Raw genomic sequence first — 18,621 nt, 5'->3', positions numbered from 1 at the left:
AGTGTGGAGAAAACTTAAAAGAGTTACACATGCATGCTCCATAGAATGTTTAGCTCAGAAGCTAAACAGAAAATCCTGAAAAAATCTTAGAGCCTCTAGAAAAGCAAGTACACAGGAAAGCATGATCTTTTCAAAAATTTTGCTAAAAACACACAGCAAAGATATAGGTCGATAATTGGGTGAATAATTTCGTGATCCACCTTTATATAAAAAAATTACTCTAGCTCACTTAAAAGAAGTGGGGAAATCCCAATTTTCAAAAGAAAGATTTATAAGCTTCTTCAATGGAGATATAATTGAAGGAAGAATTAACTTAACTGCCATAGTTGGAATGCAGTCAGGGTAAGACAACAAAGAACCTTTCAAGCTATTTACAATCCTGGCTACTTCACCATCAGAAACAGGATACAACACCATCAATTTGAGACAAGACAGACCAAGAGAAGATTTGTGATCTGGTTGTGACTGCAAAGACCTGATTGAAGAAGCAGTAATTTTGCCAATATGGAAAAATGTGATGTAAATGCTTCTTGATGGAACACCCTCAACAACCACATCGTAAACTACAAGACTTGAAGGGATAAAAGGAGCCAGACAAGAACGTTTGAGGACGAAATTGATCACTTGCCAAGTTTTTAGAACATCCTTCCCACAATCCAAAGAATTTTTTGGAATATACAGGATTCTAGCCTTCCGCGACAAAGAGCTAAATACATTTCAGTAGAGTTTGAATTGCTGAAGATCTACATTCGACAATGACTTTGCTAACTTAAAAGCTTTCCAAAGATTATTTTTTCTTCTCCAACTCTTTAGAAGGCCAGGGTTCATCCACGGGTCAAAAGGAATAGATCTATTTGACCTTGAAGTAGAGGGGGATGGAGATAAAGAATTATGTTAAGTTTAAGATTTAAGTTAAAGTCCCATGATATAACAAGTTCACACAAACGTCTGCCAATTAAGTCCAAGACCTCAGCAAGAACCTGAAGAAAAGAACGGACAGATCCACTCGGAGATCTATAAACATTACCTTATTTTGTAATCTGATTTCATTAAACTGGGATTCAAAAACTCCTACATCATCCTTTGACCGATCACACTGAAGAGAATAGGGAAGAACATCAGAAATACATAAGCTGGGCCACAATGCTTTTACATGGAGTCAAATTCCAACTATGCAATCTAAGCCAATTTCAACACTTACACCTGAGCACAATAGCAGTGGTGTGTAAAATTTGTAAACTGTTTACTCATACATTATACACATTCAATAATAATAGGCATGTTGGGTTACAGAGGGCGCCAGATTATACAGGAGCTGGATTATCCACTCTAAATCTAAAAGCCATCTTCAGCAGTAAAAATGAGCAAATAAATATATAATTAAACTTACAATAAACAAAAAAACTAAAAGTAGAACCAACAATAAAACAGTCCCAACACCATGACTTAAGGCAAGTTCAGCAAGGATTGATAAACAAGGTAATTCTGACTGAAACACAAGGAAAATAAACAAGGTACCAGTGATCATTCCTTGCAGAAATTACTTCAAATCATGGTGCTGGGACTTTTTCATTGTTGGTTTTAGTTTTATCACTTTTAGTTTTACCACAGGTCATAAATTTAATTTTATATTTATTTCAAATACATACGTTTCTCAAGATGGTTTTAGATACAAAACCAAAATATTCAATTAATTTCTACAATTCACTGTCTTTAAAACCTTTTCACCTCTTCAGGCTTTCACATAAATCATTGTTGTCTTGTAGGGTGCTTAAACGACAGTTCCTCCACGCTATCCAAAGAACCGAAACATGGCTATCCCAGAAAACTGTGCACATCACTTTTGCCTGTAAATGGCCATACTTTGAATTTCTTCTTTGTCAGAGAATTCACATGTCACCAAGTTAATGACTGTATTAAGGACTCTTTCTTGTAGTGTTGACATTATGTCCCATATACAGTGATGATGCTATTCAGAAAATTGTAATCTTCAGCTTCATATTGATTCAGAATGTCCTGAAAAATTTCCATTTGATTCTTTTTTTGTTCTTCTGTAAGCACATGCAAGACTTATTTTACACAGACTTTGAACTAGCCAAGATGTTCATACATTGTTTTCAAGGAATTGCAGCAGACATTCAGATTTGCACATAATTCTTTAGTTGTTATCCACCAATCAGCACTGATGAGCTAATAAAAATGCTCTTCATTGCGAGGAGTGGCAGCTGATAAGGGTTGACCAGGTTGTAGCTTGTCATGCATATCTTTTTCACCACCTATAACAAGCAAAACACATTGCCTCGCATCTATTGTTGTGTCTCCATAGACCCTTATCAACTACAATGGATTCCAATCTTTGCGATTTCTTCTGCAGTAAGAAATTCAATCACACATACATACATTTAACAGACTTTGACTTGGAACACTCCTCTACTGGCACAAAGTACCAAAGAACAACAGAAGCATTTGCAAATGAAAGACAAAAATTAAAGCATTACAACTAGATTAATGACATCTGGCTCAGATATCCAAAGTCATCACAGAAGTAAGAGGCATTAGTTTTGGAACAATCCTCATATGTATACATTTAAATAATTTGCATTTTTACAGCCTAATTTATATTCTCATGGTTCCATGATTATTTGCAGGAATTTTCAAGTTTCTACCTTGAATAGTTTAGTTGCAGATCACTTGTTTTTGTTCATTTTTTTTGTATTCCTTCTTCTTTTCTTTCAGTCTGTGCCAGCAAAGAAACTTTCGGTTCTAAAGCAACTGCTTCTTTAAATATCATCTTGGAAACCTGTGGAGATTAATGTACATTTTTTTCTGTTGTCCTGGCTGGATTTGGCCTTCGTAAGGGAATTTGAGGAAGTGCTTCACAATTGTTAGTTACAGCACTATCATCTTCATGAGTGAGAAGTTAAAAACTTAAACATGGATCATGGAGTATCTCCTTTGGTTGGTCTATAGGAGCGAAAATTGTAATCTTCAGCATTATATTGATTCAGAATGTCCTGAAAAATTTCCATTTGATTCTTTTTTTTTCTTCTGTAAGCACATGTAAGACTTATTTTACGTAAGTACACGTTAGACACTTTCTCAATCAGTTTCCCAGTTTGGCAAATATACATGTATATATGAACAATAAATAAATGATTGATTGAAAAAAAAATGTACATCTCACATCTTTCTGATTGTATGATATTGGCTTGATTCCCCAACTTGCTATGTGGCTCTTTCCTTGTTTTGTGCTCAAAGTAAAAATTACCAATGGTGATAATTGATGCCCCTCCCAGGAGAGAGGCAAATAGGGAATGTCTGCCTATACCAAATGAGGTTAATCACTTTATTCAGTTCAGAGAAGTGCGGGGCTTCTTCTCCAGTTATTTGGGCTGGCTTAAAGATAACTATCATAGAGAACAAGTCCTACATAGACCACGCTCTACTTGAGGCCAAACTGTAGTGTAATTAGGCAGAAATACCAAGAAATTTTCTGAAGACAGCCCCAGCTCTTTCCATTACCTCTCCATCTGAGAGTTCATGCTGCCAAATTGTACTGCATTTGTCCCTAAACACAGGGCTGGATTTAAATCTTTGGCACCCCTAAGCCCAAGCATTTTAGCTGCTCTGTTTCTGCAAAATCTTTAGGGAAATCCCAGAAAATTCTGGATTTCCCTAAATTTCAAATTCCTGAGCTTCTAGAAAATCACTTTTCTGGGAATAGTCAGCACAGCAGCAAATTTCCCCTGGCACTTTGACAATAGATCACATCAATCTAGTTTTTGTTAAGAAAAAAAATAACTTGGCATTTTTGAGCCCTTGGAATTGTATTCCCCTAGGGCTGGGCCTATGCATAAATTCTGGCCTACCTAAAAAGACATTTTAGATTTTTACCAGAGGAATTGTCTAAGGACACTTTTAGGTACTTATGTTAATAACCTTATATTGAGCAATAAGCTGTGCAAAAATGTAGTTTGATCCCACAATCTATGGATTCATTGAAAGAAAGTTTAAGATGGCTAGTCCCTGATTTGCACATGAAAGACTGCCAAAAATTGTGCTTCTTGGTCATTCATCTGGGGCTAAGCAAACAGCAGGTTGTCCTCAAATGAAGTGAAAAGAGGCCATTAGAAAAGTATTGAATTAAACTAAAACTTAGTAGGAGGGAGTAAAGAGTGAAGCTCCAAATACACAGGCTTCTCTGATAGTTATAAACACTGGTTCTAAGAGTAATCAATTTGATTTTGATGGTGCAATTTCCAAAAAAAATTCACTTTCCCATCATTTTCTAAATTTATGGGAGACGAATTCAGACGGTTTGAACTGGATTTATTAGGAGTTTCAGAAACTAATATCCCAGGAGTAGGAAGCATGAAATTAGGTGACATAGAATTTGTTTACTCAGACAGGAAGGATGGGGTACATAGACAGGGAGTAGGGCTCATGATGAATAAGGAAGCTGCTAAGTCTTGTTTAGGCTGGGAAGGTATTACTAATAGAATACTAATTGCTCATTTTATGACTAAAAAGTTCAGGGTATCAGTTATAGTAGTATATGCCCCTATTGAACCAACTGACGGAGATACTAGTGACTCAGATGAGTCTTACTTACAGTTACAGGAGCAAATAGACAGGGTACCAGGTAGAAATATGGTGTTTTTGCTAGGCGATTTTAACACCCAGGTTGGTAGAAATAGGGATAGATGGTATCCTAGCCTAGGTAAATTTGGTGTAGGAAAAGAAAATAGTAATGGCTACAGACTTTTGCAATTTTGTAGGTATAATAACCTAGTTATAACCAATACAGAGTTTGGTCACAAAATGGCCCATAAGTTGACATGGTATTCACATCATGGTAAGACAGCAAACCTAAATGATTATGTTATTGTAAACTGAAGACTACCAGGATCAATACAAGATACTAGGGTGCATAGGAGTGCTGTTATTGATGTTAAAAGTAAAGATCACCATCTAGTAGTGTCTAAGGTTAATTTAAGCTGAAATTTCGGAAGGGTAACAACCTCCCGGAGAGTTATGATGTTGGTAGACTTTAGGATGAAAATTTGAAAAAAAATCCAGGAACAGTTGAATACTAAGCTTGAGAGTTTAAAATTTGACAATGTGGAATATGGATGGAATAATTTTAGAAAAACAATTTGTGAAGTTGCTGATTGTGTCTTAAGGAAGAGTGCTAAGACTGCAACTAGGAATATTAGTAAAAAAGCTCTATGTTTAATAGAGAGTAGAAGGGGTTTGTTCAAGAATTATCTGAGTGATAGGTCGTATGAAAACAAAAGGAATGTAAAGAAAGTGGAGAAAGCATTGAAATATGAACTAAGGAGATGTGAAGTGGGGGCCATGGAAAAAATTGCTGAGGATCTGGAAGATGCAGCTAGACAGAATAATAGTAAAATATTATACTGGTATGTTAATAAATTGAAAGGGAGTAGTCAATCCAGACTAGTCCCAGCTAAAGATAGGAATGGAGCCACAATTAGTGATAAGGAAAAAGTTAAAGAAAGATGGGTGGAACATTTTGAGAATGTGCTAAACCAAGATACAGTTGCTGGAAAAGATATAGATAAAATGAAAAAGTTTGTGATACCTTTGATGTGAAGGAAGATTTGTTTTGTGAGGAAGAATTAGCAACAGTACTAAAAGGATTAAAAAATAATAAGGCTACAAGTGCTGATAGTGTGATAAATGAGTTTCTTAAATATGGTGGATCTGAGGTTAGGAATAAGCTATTGAAGATTATGAATATGATTTTTGTAAAACGGAAAGTACCTAATGATTTTAGGAAAACCTTAATTAAGCCACGGAATAAGAAAGGTGACAAGAGTGAGTGTTGTAATTATTGAGGCATTAGTCTGGTCTCTGTAGGTAGCAAATTACTTAGTAATATGATACTTTTTAAACTGAGAGATAGTGTAGACAAAGTTATAAGGAAAGAACAGTGCAGTTTTAGAAAATGTAGAGGATGTGTTGACCAAGTTTTCACTCTTAGTTAATAATTGAGAAGTCCCTTTGTTGTCAAACACCTTTGGTCCTCAGTTTTATCGATTATGAGCAAGATTTCAATTCTGTTGATAGAAGAGCATTAGCAAAGGTCTTATCCTTATATGATATACCAGAAAAATACATTAAAGGGATTTGTGCTATGTGCAAGAATAATACTGCTGCAGTTAAGGTAGGAAATGAGGTTAGCAACTGGTTTTGTATTAAATCGGAAGTTAAGCAGGGTTGTGTTCTATCCCCCTTATATGGGTCATTTTGATGGACTTCATCTTAAGGAGCACAGGAATGGCAATTGGAGACCACGGAATCAAAGGGAAAACGCCCCTGGACTTAGATTATGCTGATGATTTAAGCATATCAGATGAAAGTGTAAGCAAAATGAATGAATTTTTATAAGTTTTGCAAGTTCATAGTGCTAGAATAAGCTTGAAAATTAATGTTAAGAAGGCTAAGTCACTAAGGCTAGGAATAAGTGAAGATGAAGAGGTGATATTGGCTAACGAAAATATTGATCAGATATGCAGGTTCACTTACCTTGGTAGTATTATTAGTAAAGATGGTGGGAGCAGTGAAGGTGTTAAAAGTAGAATAGTTAAGGCTCAGGGTGTTTCTTCACAGTTAAAAAAAGTTTGGAAGAATCAAAAGATAAGTCTGCAAACCAAGATTAGAATATTGGAAGCTACAGTGATGACAGTGGTCAAATATGGCTCTGAAGCATGGGCGCTCCAAAAAGCAGATGAAAATTTACTAAATGTTTTCCAGAGAAAGTGCCTACAGATTGTTCTGGGTACCTGACTGACTGACTGTATTTCAAACAGTAGGTTGTACAAAAAATGTGGTTCAATCCTGCTTTCTAGGGCTATAATGAAAGAAAGATTGAGATGGCTAGGCCACATTCTGCAGATAAAGGATGACAGATTGCCAAATATTGTCCTTTTTGGCCAACCATCTGGGGCTACACGGAAAGCAGGTCATCCTCGTCTGGATTGGGAGGATGTCACAAATAAAGATTTAAAGGAAATGGGAACTTCTTGGGAGTGTGTAAAGAGGGAGGTCTTGAATAGATTAGGTTGGAGGAGGAGCGTGCGTAGCTGTGTTGGCCTAAGGCGGCTTGGTGCTGCAGTGAGTTATTATTATTATTAGTAGTAGTAGTAGTATTACTTATAATGATAATTGACGAATTTTATATATTTTGAATGAAAACTAAAGGCAGATTTTTATACATATATTGTTGAATAGACTGTTTTTTATTTACCGTTCACATATTGTCAACAAGCCAAGAAAATCTATTGACACCACCTTGGGGAAAAATTTTAAGTAATTTATTAAGTATTTAGGTTGAATGCTCTGTTTTCTTTCTTTTTTCTATCACATTTTCTACAGCTGTGATGAGAAAAAGGTTAAGATGGCTAGGTTATGGTTTACAGGTGAAGGGTGACATATTACCAAAGTTTGTCATCTTTGGTGATCCATGTAAAACTAAACAAAAAGCCGATTGTCCCCAAACAGGCTTAGAGAGATAATAGGGAAGATTTAAAGTAAATTGGAACTTCATAGGAGAGGGTAAAGAGGCAAGCTTTGAATAGATTGATATGGAGAATGAGTATGTGTGGCTGTTGGCCTTGGGCACCTTGGTGCTGTAGTAAGTTGTCAGTTTTAGTAGTAGTAGTAGTAGTAGTAAATAGCTATATTCCATACAAAATCAGATGAAATTAGACTGTATCATCAAAAAATGATTTGAAAACATGGACAAAAATGAAAAGAATACAATTAGCTGAAACTAGCTTTTCTTACTGAAGAATCAAAATTTCATTTCAACTAATCTCTATGGCAAAATTCTGGACAAGGTACTTTTTGCTATTTTGGAAAGTGGTTGGATTAGGAAAACAAACTGCTAGCAATGACTCCAGGGCCAAAAATATACATCAGGAAGGTAATGCCAAGCTACTATGTTAATCCTCTTCTGATTTGTATGTCTAAGAAATTTGCCAGCTTGACATGTTTGTCTACTAACTTATCAGAATTTTGACAAAACGACATTATTCCTTGATTTTCAGTTGTCACTTTCTTTTTCTCTAGTTTTAGCTCTAAAAATACAGTTCCTGTTATTTGAGCAAAATTTCCAGCCATATCAATGGGTTTTGTTTCTAAATTTTGGAAATGTATTTGCAGATCTTTGAAAACTCATTGGGATTGAACAAAGATATGAAGCTGAAAATGTTTTTCTTGTGTATTTAATACAAGTAATTACGAAAATAAAACTGTCAGTAATGAATCCAGGGTCAAAAACATACTCCAGAAAGGTAATGCCAAGCTACTATGTTAATCCTATTCTGATGTCTATGACTTAGAAAAATGCCTAGCCTACATGACATGTTTGTCTACTGACCTATTGGAATTTTGACAAAACAACATTATCCCTCAATTGTTGTTTTCACTTTCCTTTTCTCAAGTTTTAGCTCTAAAAGTACAATTCCTGTTATTTGAGTATAATTTCAGGCCATATCAACAGATTTTTTTCCTAAATTTAAAAAATACATTTGCAGATCTTAGAAAACTTGGGATTGAGCAAAATTTTGAAGCTGAAAATATTTCTCTTGTATACTTAACACAAGTAATTACTTGTAATATTTAAGCAGAAGATCTATTTGACAAGGTTTTAATTTTATGAAACCAACATTTTAAAGGTCAATAAAGATCAGTCCCTTCTAATGGGAGAAGGAGTGGAGGTAAGTAATTTAAAACACCTTCCTGGGATATACTTTAGTCTGTATACTGGATCTTTTCCTGTAAGTTTCAGGTTCCAAGTCTAACTACTTCCCAATATTTCAAAAGTAACTTACCTAGAATGTTGGCTTCTTTATTTTTATACATGGCCTAGGGCTATACCAAGGGCTTTTAGAGAGGGGGGGGGGATTGTCACAAGCATGAGTGTAAAAATCATAGAGCATAAAATTAGAAGTTAAAAAGACACTACTATTTTTGTTAATTCCCCTCTCCCTCTCTGTAATGAACAAACACTTAGTCCAAATTGCATAAGGCTTAGCCAAATTAATAAATAAAGCCTCTTCTTGATTGACATCATTCATCCTGCCAGCAGCAGGGCCAGCTTTGATTGGACAGCCAATCATAGCCATTAGAATATTAGGAGGCTGTCCAGTTACATTGACTGCCTAATCATAGTTGCCAGTTCAAAAATGATCTGGTAAAATTTTATAACAGTTCATATAACTGGCTTTCCTATAAAGTGAATATACCACCTGATGCCTTTTCTTAAGCTTTTTATGAGTATAATAATTGCTTCTACCTTAAATTGATATTTAAGCACTTTTTTAGCTCTTAAAAATGATGAATTCTCAAAAAATTATGATAGTTCTTAACATCAAAACATCAAACTTTAACTTAACATCAAAGCAAACATACCACTTGATGCCTTTTTTTATGTTCTTTACAAATACAACAATCACTTCTACTATGAATTCAGATTTAAGCACTTTTTAAGCACTTAAAAATGATGAATTTTCAATTAAAGTACAAGTTATCCATTGTTTCCAGCAAAATAATCCTATGTTTTCTCTGCACTGTTTTCAACAAAATAACACTACATTTTCTCAGTGCTAAAATTATTTATAATAAGGTTAGTTTAGGTTAGGTTGAAAAGTGCTTAAATTTGAATTTAAGGTAGAAGCAATTATTATATTCATAAAGAGCATAAAGAAGGCATCAATTGATATGTTCACTTTATTGGTAAGCCAGTTATACAAACTGCTATAATTTTACCAATGATCTGCTTAAGAAAAATATTGCTTCCAGGGTAATTTATATCAATCAAGACAAGGCATTGTTGGTAAATATGGACTAGTTCATATAATTGACCTGTGAACAAAGTGAACATATTACAAGATGCCATTTCTTATGCTCTTTCTGAATATAATAATCACTTTTCTTGCAAATTTAATTTTAAGCATTTTTTGAACCCTTTAAACTGATAATTTTTCTATAGTATCTAGTTACAAAAAGGGTTCAAATAGTGGCTTCAAACTTATAATTTTATTATAGAAATCATTTTGTTAAAGTTGTATAATAAACAAGCATTGGTTGTCACAATTAAGTAAGATAAGAAAATTTGGTAAAATTCTAGTTAATTGACTTCTTGCTATCTCAGAAAGGGTTCAGGTTAGGAAAATGAAACTTTCAGGAATGTTTCTAACGACTAAAGTATGTCCTGGGAAGGTATTTTGAAGCAACAGCCTCTACTCCTTCTCCCTCTAGAGGGCCCTGGCCTTTGATGACCTTTAAAAATATGTGTGTTATAAAAGTGAAACCTTGCAAAATAGATCTTCTGCTTAATTGAAGTATAACAAAATTGCTTTCAGCTTCATAACTTTGCTCAATTCCATTTTATAAGGTTTTAAAGATATACAAAAACATTTCTTAAGTTTTGAAAAAAAAAACATTGGTATGGTATAGCTCAAAATTCTACTCAAATAACAGGAATTGCTTTTCAGAACTAAAGGCAGAGAAAAAGCAACTAGTATTAAGATAAATGTTGTTTTGTCAAAATTTCAATAGGTATAGACTTGTCATGTAGGCAAATTTCAGGGCCCTCTAGAGGGAGAAGGAGTGGAGGTGGGTATTTCAAAATACCTTCCCAGGACACACTTTAGTCTGTAGATTCATCCCTGAAAGTTTCAAACAACATTTTATCTTAATACTAGTTGCTTTTTCTCTGCCTTTAATTATGAAAAGCAATTCCTGTTATTTGAGTAGAATTTTGAGCCATACCATACCAATGTTTTTTTTTTCAAAACTTAGGAAATGTATTTGTATATCTTTAAAACCTTATAAAATGGAATTGAGCGAAGTTATGAAGCTGAAAACAATTTTGTTGTACTTCAATTAAGCAGAAGATCTATTTTGCAAGGTTTCACTTTTATAACACATATTTTTAAAGGTCATCAAAGGCCAGGGCCCTCTAGAGGGAGAAGGAGTGGAGGTTGTTGCTTCAAGATACATTCCCGGGACATACTTTAGTCTGTCAAAACATTCCTGAAAGTTTCATTTTCCTAACCTAAACCCTTTCTGAGATAGCAAGAAGTCAATTAACTAGAATTTTACCAAATTTTCTTATCTGACATAACTTATTCATTTTCCAACTAAATTTCAGGCCCTCTAGAGGGAGAAGGAGTAGAGGTGGGTACATTAAAATACCTTTCTAGGACATACTTTAGCCTGTAGACCTATCCCTGAAAGTTTCATTTTTCCTAACCTAAACCCTTTCCAAGATAGCAAGAAGTCAATTAACTAGAATTTTACCTAAGAACCAAGAGCATTAAATGAAGAATATAAGTTGAATTTTTTTTATCTGATATCTGCTCTATAAAAGGCCTAAGCCTTGACCAGTAAAGCCCGAATTTTAGTATAGCCTAGTAATTCTTCCCTGGCCTAAAGAATCACAATTTAACTTAGAGGCATATATTCCTAAGGAACATTTTCATACCTTAATACTGCATTAAATCACAGAACAAAGTGATTTATATGTAATAGCAAAATTTGACCTTTACCTGGTTGTTGTTGTTGATTCCAACGTTTTTGGAGCATGAATCAGCTCCGTCACGTACGTATCAATCTTGTCCAGACAATGTGTATGGAGAATTTTTAAGAAACGATGACTACTTTCAGATTAGTGAATCACTTAGAATCGTTATTTGCAGATTCTTTATTGGTGGCAAACCATTTTTTCCACTAGTATAGCCACCTACGTCAGACCACCCTAATTAATTCTATAGTATTTACAGCCGTAAATTACAATTTACATTAAAGTTCGTGGGAAACACATTAAACTTATACAATATATTGAATACATTAATAAACATTTGACTTGATACAACATGACCCAAGACTGTTAAAGCACATCGAATAAACTTGAAGTTCTAATAAAACAACCCAGTGCAGAAACAGACACCCTACGAGCCCACGGAGGGGCGGATGAATGACCCACCACCGCACGGAAAGTAAAGGCACCAAAGAGCTTTAGAACTTTTCTTTTTAATATTTCACGCTGGATATAATACTTTTTACACGACATTATAACATGGCGGACATCTTCATATACATTACATACAATGCAATTTGGGGAGTCAACCAAATTCCATTTAAAGAGAACAGAATTCACTTTAGCATGGCCAGATCTGATTCGAAATATTGTTGTGGCAATTTTCCTCTCACTGTGAATTAGGTCCAATGGAGGAGGCTTAAAATCATATAGATCCAAGATTGTATTAGTGGACTTTCTTGTGAAATCAGCTTTCTCATCAATTGCGGATTTGGCCTCATAACCCTGAATATATTCACTCAGGGACAAGTTTACATCCAACAATTCACCATTTCTGCAAGCCCATTTTGCCATTTTGTCAGCTGACTCGTTCCCAGGAATACCTGCATGTGCTGGGACCCATGTAAGTTGTAGATCATAGCCATGTATTAGAAGGTCATCAACTATTTTTTCAATTTGTGCAGCAGTTTCTTTGGCATCATTTCGTTTCATAGCTAAGTAATTTAATACAGATAGAGAATCAGAACAAATCAAAAAGCTACCAACTATACCGTTTGACTTAATATAAAGAAGTGCTTGATAAATAGCAATCATTTCTGCAGAAAAAACAGTAAGCTTGTCAGGTAGCTTAAATCCGCAAGAAGTACCAGTTGACGGGACTACAAAAGCGCAGCCTACACCCATTTCCGACTTAGATCCGTCAGTATATATGTGAGTAAAGTCAGTCCATTGCAGAGTCAGCCTATACCACTCTAATTTTAAAATTATTGTTCCTGAATCATTAATTCTATTATCTAGAGCTAAATTAATTACATTACCTATTCCGTTGAAGCGTGAGGAAAGGTCATCTATATTTGGGGTTGGAACTAGGCCTGGAAGGCCAGCATTACTCATCAGACAAGAATATTTATAGACTGTAGGGGAAAACCTTGGTCTAAACTGGAGATCTTGATTCCATGTAGCAATGCATTCTTTATAAACAATATGATTTGTTGATCCCATTTTTTTTAGAAAGTAACGGGCTTGAAGATTATTTCTTCTCCTCTGAAGTGATGTGACGCCAAGCTCACAGTAGAGGGCTGGGGTGGGGGTGGTTTTTAAGCAGCCTAGAGCTCGTCGGAGAACTTGATTAAAAGCTGAATCAAGTTTCTGGAGGTTGTGCTTAGTTGCTTCCCTATAGAACATGCTACCATAGTCCAGTTTGCTGGTGATTGTTGCTCCAATTAGTTTTGAAACACAAGAATATGGGGCTCCTCTTTTAGAGAGGCAGATTGCATTGACAAAGTTTGCCCTACTTCTCAGGTTACCAACAAGATAGTCGATGTGGTTAGTCCATAGCAACTTTGAATCCAGTAAGACTCCTAGATAGCAAAATTTCTCTGCATGTTGGATGTCCACTCCTGCTAAAGACACAATGGGGGGTTGAGCATTTGTTCGATTTTTCCTTGAGAAAAGAACACTTACTGACTTCTCTGTTGAAAATGACATGTAGTTTTCCATTGTCCAATTTTCTAAGTAATACAGGGCTTTTTGGACTGAAGCCTTAAGGCATCCCCTATCTCGAGAGGAGGCAGCTACTGCAATGTCATCAGCATATAAGTATAGTTTACAACCCAGTATCGTATCTAAGTTTATATCGTGACAATATACTAAAAACAATAAAGGACTTAGTACCCCTCCTTGGGGGAGACCCACATTATTTGGAGCACTAAAAAAGCCAGACGAATGATTTTCTAAAGTTATTTCTATTTTCCTCTCAGTCAAGAAATTACCAATCCATTCCACGATTTGAGGGCTAATATTTAGCTTCTTTAGTTTTGCCATTAGAGTAGGGATATTCACTCTGTCAAATGCTGAAGTCATATCAAGGAAAACAGCTAGAGTTTCTTTTCCTAGGCGGAATCCCTGTTTTATTTGATTTTCAAGCCTCACAAGACAGTCTATTGTACTGCGTTGGGGCAGAAAGCCTAGTTGTTCTGGCTGAACTACTTTCTCAATTTCTGGTAGAACTTTCTTTTTTATCAGTCTCTCCATTAGCTTGCAGAGGCATGAAGTCAAGGCAATTGGGCGATATGATTTTGGGGATGTAGGGTCCTTTTGGGGTTTCAGGATTGGTATTATTGCAGCTTTTTTCCAAAGCGATGGGACATAACCTTCCTTGATGGACCTATTAAACAAAGTTAAGACAGAAGCCTTAAGCAGGGGGGACATGTTGGACAGCATCTCATTGTGAATCCTGTCTGGGCCCATAGCCCCTGGTTTTAATTTTTTAATAATCGTATCAATATCCTGTTCTACAAGTTCAATATCATTCTTAGGGAAGACCTGTGTAGGTTGCATAGTGGGTCGGTTTTGAGTAGAAAGTTGTGGAGGAATGTTTGCAATTAGATACTCTTTCAGAAGTTTTATTTTCTCGGGTGTTGTGGCGGCAGTGGTTCCGTTGTGTATCATGATGCCAGATATTGGGGAAGACCTTTGTCCAGTGTAGACTTTCCAGCTCCTCCACAACTCTTTGATTGATGTAGTCTTCGTAAACTTTGTCTCAATTAGAGTCTTCCATCCATTCTTGATTTCTTGGGGAACAATTTTCCTAAAGATGGCTTGTTTTGCATTCATTTCAATTTTGTTTGTAACTGTAGGATTTCTTCTAAACTTGTTTCTTGCCGTGTTTCGTTCCTTATAAGCTTTTTGGCATGCAGCATTCCACCCTGGTGTGGAGTTTCTAGATTTTCTTTTAAGTTTTACATACCCAAATACCCTTTCACTAGCATTCACCATAACTTGAGTTAACTTCTCATTAAGCTCCTCAACAGAGGTAGGTAGTTCAACATCCGTCAGATCCGAGTCTACCTCTCTCTGCCATTCAGGCCAGGACTCCTTGCGGAACTTCCAACTCACCGACTTCATTAACTGAAGTCTATAAGCAGAAAAATTAAGCACTGACATCACTGGGAAATGATCAGAGTCAAAGGGTGACGGTATAATAACCTCAAAGTCAACTGAAAGGTCTAAAGAAGCAATTGTTAAATCTATAGTAGAAGTCTTCCCATTTAAGGGGTTTAGCCTAGTACCTAGATCTATTGGAGTGATAAGACAAACCATATTTTGAGGATCAGTAATAAAATCTGCCAGTAAATTAGAATTATTATTTGGAGAAGATGTTGAGTCCCACATTGGGTTATGAAGGTTGAAGTCACCAGCAATTATTTTCCTCTCATTACATTTCTGAAAAGCATCTTTGAACTGTTTAAAATCAAAGTCAGTTGCAGTCCTGTTATAATAGTTGATAACGGATATCCAGTTATCCGTTCCATCCTCTTTGACAGATATAATCCCAATTTCATTTTTTCCTGGGGTAAAATCATCTACTATTTTAAACGGGATATTATCCTTAACTAAAGTCATAAGTCCTCCCCCTGGTCCTGTCTTCCTATCCCATCTAGCCATGCTATAGCCTTTAAAATTTGGGGAAGTTTTCTGTTCATTCAATAAAGTTTCCTGAATTAGTACAATATCTGGCTTACTCCTCACTAGAAGGTTTTTCAATTCTACTACCTTTGATTTTCCCATTCCCCTAATGTTTAGTTGGATTACCCTTGTAGTCATTCTTTGATTTTTTGTTTATGAACACGCTTATTTAATGTCTTTTTCTCTGGAGAGGACAAAATTTTCTTTGGAACAAAGATATCTTCATCCATACCATCCTCTGAGTCTGTTTCATTTCCAGAAACAAAGGATTCAGATTTCTTCAGTGAAGACAGGATCTTCTGTACCTCTGACTTCGAGCTTTTGCTTAACTTTACACTGGAAGCAATCAGTGAGCACAATGATGACACTACTGTGGTTAGTTGGTCTATTTTTTCTCTCAGTAAGACAACTTCCTTGTTAATTGGTTCCTGTATTTTTGCTTCTGGTGGGATTGAAGGGTGAACAAGGACTGGAAAATGTTCAAAGTTTAAAGCTGGTGGTGGTGTGTGCAGAGTCTTCCCTTTGGTGTCAGTGAAAGCTTGAACTGCATCTTTGAATGATATACCTTTTGTGACTGACGTTTTCAGAATTGCAGCTCTAAACTTGTAATCCTGGCACTCTTTACTGAGGGCAGTGTGCTGTCCATTACAGTTTGCACATCTTACTTTTTGTTCATTTCTGTTTTTGTTTAACTCAGGGCAAGCTGTCATGGGGTGATTATCTCCACAAATACCACAAGTATCTTTACCCCAACAGTTTAGAGAGTTATGGCCAAATTTCTGGCACTTGAAACATCTCAACGGTTTTGGTATGAACTGTTTCACCACAGTGAGGGCACTCCATATAGGAATTATTGTAGGAAAATCCATTTCTTGAGAGAAGTCAACATGTATAGTGTAGCTAGTGTATGGTTTACCATCTCTAGATGTGGGATGAGGGTTTAGTACAGTTGCCTTTGTAACCTGTTCTACTTGCTGAATCTCCTTACAGAGTTCTTCAGGAGTAGCTAAGTCCCTGGGAACGTATAGTACTCCTTTTCTGCTTGAGTATAGCATATTTTCTGGCTTCATTTCAAATTTGATCACTATATTATTCAATGTGAGATCCCTTATGCCTAAGATCTTATTAGCAATGTCTAGATTTTTTGGAACAACTTCAAGAGAGCCTCTAGGACCTATTCGTGGGAGTATTTTCCCATAATCATTTCCTAGAGCTACAGCCAATCTACGCCCTAGATATCCAGCAGAAGTCTTTGATAGAGGGACTAGCATACCCTTGTCATTAGTGTCAGTAATTTTTGTCATATCATGACCTTTAGCCAACAAATTTGGTACAGTGGGTCCACCTCTAACTCCCCCACAACCTCCACCCTTCCCAGGACTACCAGGAACCATTACTTCTTTCACGTGACAAGCTTACTTTGCAGAAAAAAAAAAAAAAAAAAAAAAAAAAAAAAAAAAAAAAAAAAAAAAAAAAAAAAAAAAAAAAAAAAAAAAAAAAAAAAAAAAGTGAATGCACAAATACGATTAAACAGACCTCAATAAAGTAAAAAGAGAGGCAAAAATACAAGCAAATAAGGGCACTATATACAACACATACATACAAGTAAGCAATATTTCATATGGCACAAGATCTCAAGGAGATAAAAGAGCCTAAAAGGTGGTCTGAATATCAACCATACAGTCCCTTCACTGTTTTGCATTTACCAAAATTCAATAAACACTTTTTCACCTTCACATTAATTTGTTATTTTTTTTTTCAACCATCAAAATCTTCAGGTATTACTATTTTCTACAACTTGAATTGTTGCCAAGCAGCGTTTTAACAGCACTTAAATTGATTATTTTGAACTTGTATCACTAATCCCAAGTTGAATAATTGCAGTTTAACCACAAAATGTTTTATTCAACCATGTTCTTATAGGCTACCAATTCCAATAGACTAGAGAACTTTATTATGACTTTTATATTCCTGTGTAATTCTTAAATTACTTTCTTCTGTTTCTTTCAATATCTTTATGAACATTTAAAGTTAACACCAAATAAGCTGCTCAATTCGCTTGATTTTTAATTAACTTGAATCTTCCACTCTTTTTTGTCTTCCGGAAAGTCCATTTTCAAGTAAAGATGATTTGATACCTTTTTCGTCTTTTTCAGCTGTGAGAATTTTTTCAAATATCAAAATTCATTATTTTCAGATTTAAATTTTTTTCCTTTGACCTGGTTTTCTAAAGTTTTGGGCACCACCGTTGCCGATAAATTGTATGAACGCTTTTATCAGGGATTGTCATTGGATCAGATTAACGACGCTTCTTAGTATATTCCCACTATGGGGTTCGAACTCTTGGTCCCGTATTACCAAGCTGAGATAAAACTTACTGCACCTCCGCAGAAGTTTTGCTAGGTGCTATCAATGAATGAGCCAAATTTTTTACTTATCTCTGTTCCAAGTGCTGTTTCAGGCTTTTAGTTGAAGCACGTTTAAGCGGTAGCGAAAAATCGTTTTTTGGGTCTCCGTGTTCAACCGTGTTTCAAAACCATATTTAACCACTGCCGTCACTGTAACTTCCAGTGTTTTATTCTTGGTCAAATCTCTTTCAACAGTGAAAAAATACCCTGAGCCTTGACTATTCTAGATTTAAGATCTTCACTGCTCCCACTATCTTTAAAAATAATACTGCCAAGGTAGTGGAGGTGTCCAGTTGATATATTTTTTTCATTTCCCAGCATCATCTTTTCATCTTCCCTAATTCCTAGTCGTAGCGACTTAATCTTCCTAACATCAATTTTAAACCTGTTCTAGCACCCTGAACTCACAAAACAGATAAAATTTCGTTTATCAATTATAGATTAATTTTGTTAAAACTATTCAAAAAATTAAGGTTCGGAGATAAAATATCTTACAAATGTGAATAAGTTGCATTGCGCTTAAAATACGTTTTTTTTTCTGATATTCATTTTAATGCTTTTTTCTACTCTTTTAAATGAACTAAACTTAAAGAAGTTTTGCTTTCCTGAGGTACTACGCATAAAAAGTACGAACTACAGTAAGAGGCAATAAATGGAAAGAAGTGGAAGTAA

At 35.4% G+C, this 18,621-nt stretch overlaps 1 protein-coding gene across 2 annotated transcripts in view; it reads right to left on the bottom strand.

The window, feature by feature from the left end:
* The window catches only part of LOC136033849 (mannosylglucosyl-3-phosphoglycerate phosphatase-like), a 70,861-nt gene extending 53,072 nt beyond the window's left edge, over positions 1-17,789 (bottom strand). Inside the window, exon 1 of one of the 2 annotated variants that reach the window (XM_065714808.1) lies at positions 17,761-17,789. The gene's annotated coding sequence lies outside the window, so the exon portion shown is untranslated. Of the gene's footprint in view, positions 1-11,518; positions 11,589-17,760 lie in introns of those variants that run through there. The other variant, XM_065714807.1, reaches the window with a different exon arrangement.
* Positions 17,790-18,621: the final 832 nt, after the last annotated feature.

The sequence above is a fragment of the Artemia franciscana genome, chromosome 12, assembly GCF_032884065.1.
Source record: "Artemia franciscana chromosome 12, ASM3288406v1, whole genome shotgun sequence".
Lineage (NCBI taxonomy): Eukaryota > Metazoa > Arthropoda > Branchiopoda > Anostraca > Artemiidae > Artemia > Artemia franciscana.
Note: the sequence above shows the minus strand (reverse complement) of the source record. Positions and strands in the feature narration are given on the sequence as shown.